Below are 2,917 nucleotides of genomic sequence, written 5' to 3'. Positions count from 1 at the left end.
AGATGTATTCCAAAAGAAGGAGTCAGATTTTAGATTGAATTGCTTTATATAGATGTTTGTTATAATGTCCGTGATTTTCGAAGGAATTATAGCAGACATTTTAAAGAAATTTCAAGCCCTACTAATTAAAATTTGATTTACTTTTTGATTTAAATCATTTAATGAGAGGGGAGCTTGAACGAGTTTTGGTAAATTATTATTTGTATAGAGCCATCTATCATGTCAAAGGTTAATGTTTTTCTTGTCTCCCACTTTCCAGGACAAATACTTGTGAAATATATGATTGTTTTTGCTAATGAATTTTTAGATGTAGGAGTCTGTGGATTTATGGATGATGATATTGTTGACTATTCTATTCTTGTACTTCTGATTTTTACCCACAAATGAGATGTATTTTTCACGAGTCTCCAGTTGAGGCTGGAAATAAAACTGAGTTTTCCCTTTAGATTTATGAATTCCCAATCCTCCTACATTTTAGGCATTGTAACATCGTCCCTGTTAACGAGATAAATTTTTCTTTTTTCATCTGAAGATTCCCATAAAAAGTTTCTTTAAATTCTATCCATGCTTTGCATAGAATAAGTTGGTATGGAGATAAAAACTGAATTAGTTAAAGTGGTTTTCCCCGTAATCAAAAGGAATTTAGTTTTTCAACCACTTAAGTTACTGTTCATTTTATCAATTATAAATTGGTAGACTATTCTTCTGGAATTAAGGTTAGTCATTGGGAGTCCAAGTTACTTTTCAAATTCTTTAGTTTCTTTTATTTGTAGAGGAGAAGAAATTGAAATGACATTTGATTGGCTAATATTTTTAAAAATTATATTCTTGATTAATTTTTTTTTTGTCCAGACATCTCGCCAAAGCTTTTAAAAATGGACAATATAACGTTTACATTATCGATGTTAGCTTTTGCAAAGAGGATTAGATCATCCAAAAAAAGTAAGTGCAATAGAGGAGGGGCTGCTGAAATTATTTTTATAGGATCCCAACTCCCTTGAGAAGTGGCTTGGTTAATAATTCTGAAAAGTGATTCCATGCAAATAATGAAAAGATAGAGTGATAGGGGATCGCCCTGTCTTATGCCTCGCGATGGTTGGAAGAATTTTGTAGGTTTGTCATTTATTAGAATGAAAATTGAAGAAGAGGTGACAAAGTTCATTATTAAGGTAGTTAAATCTTTTAAAAAATTAAGGCTAGTGAGCGAGTATTGGATAAAAGATCATTCTATTATGTCAAAAGCCTTTTTCAGGTTTATTTGTATCATCATTTTATTGATTTTTCCTTTTATTTTATTAAAGGAGTGAATTGCTTTTTGAACGATAATTTCATTGCCTGAAGCTCTTTTGTTAGGAATAAAGCTACTTTTGTAGGGTTAATAATTTTATCTAGAAATGATCGGATCCTGTTTACCAGAATTTTGGTAATTATTTTGTAAATGGTGCTGCATAAACTTATAGCTCTGTAGTGTGAGACTTGTTTCGGTATATTGATTTTCAGAATAAGCACTAGATGAGTTTGATTGATATCCAGATAAATACTTTTTGAATAAAAGGCGTCCATACATGTTTCAATAATAGAGAAGTTAGTGTCATTCCAAAATTTTTGAAAAAATATGAGATGTAAATCATCAGGACCTGGAGCTTTCAGGGGTTTAAAAGAGTTCATAGACCTGTGAATCTCATCGATTGTTAAATGAGTATTAAGAATTTGATGATCATCTTCTGAGAGACTATTAACAGCTCTTTGAACCAAAAGAATGGGACAACTAGTTAGTTCAGTGGTATAAACACCTTTAAAGTTATTTTTCATAGTGTTTTTAATATCTTTTGATTGGAATGATCAGTTTTCAACGGAATCAATCAAGCCCAAAATTCTATTTCTATGTCTTTTTTCTAATAGGAATGTGAAAGAACCTGATATTAGTGTCACCATCTTTCGTCCATTGAATTCTTGATTTTAGTTTCCAAAAGTCCTCTTCATGTTTTAGGATATTGTTATAACTTGTAGGAGAGTTGTCTCTAGATTATTGTGAAAATTCGTTTTTCTAGCCGAATCCATTTTCTGGAGGCCATTCATTCTTATTAAAATCATTCTCTTATTTTTAAAAATGTTATCAAAATTATCTTTATTCCAAGTAGTAGCAGCATATGAGAAACTGATGGCAGGATTTTGATAGTTGTAGTTAGAGTGCCAGTATGTTTTAACAATGTTTCTAAAAATCGAATGGTGCAATCACATAGTTTTAAATCTGAATTTTGAAATATTGATCTTGTCACTTTTAATAAGATGTGGTAATAGGGGACAATAATCTGAATGAACTCTAGGAAGATGCTTAACCCTAGAGTCTGAAAATAAGTTGAGCCATAATGGATTACAAAGTAATCGATCTAGTCTTTCCATTATTATACTAGATTGAGTTTTGTTCATATTTATCAAAGTAAATTTCGAACCAACAAAATCTAGATCTATCATATTTAGATCATTTATGCCGTCCATGAAATTGGTGATTTTTCTATTGTCAACCACATTCTCACCAAATTTTTCAAAAGTATTTGTTACTTCGTTGAAGTCCCCACCCATTAGCCAAGGGCCCTTTTTTTTAGTAGAAATTTCATTCAAAATTTTTCATGACTTTTTTGTAGTGATGACTATTTCTAGCATATATAATAGAGAGTCTATGAAAAAGTGTTATGACTAACTTGTAGACTCGCGTGGATTTTTTTTCATAAGAATCAATATATTCATAATTAACTCGTAATTTGTTACTGTTCCAATAAATTGTGATACCACCTGAGTATCCTGAAGCTGGTACATGCATGACATCCATAAATGATGGTAACTGCAAAAGCGCCTCTTGATGTGATAATCTAGTTTCAGTAAGAGCAAGGATTGTAGGGTAATAAATAGTGATAAT

This window comes from Capsicum annuum, unplaced genomic scaffold (assembly GCF_002878395.1).
Source record: "Capsicum annuum cultivar UCD-10X-F1 unplaced genomic scaffold, UCD10Xv1.1 ctg3496, whole genome shotgun sequence".
NCBI lineage: Eukaryota > Viridiplantae > Streptophyta > Magnoliopsida > Solanales > Solanaceae > Capsicum > Capsicum annuum.
The sequence above is the reverse complement of the archived record's forward strand: the minus strand, read 5'-3'. Positions refer to the sequence as shown.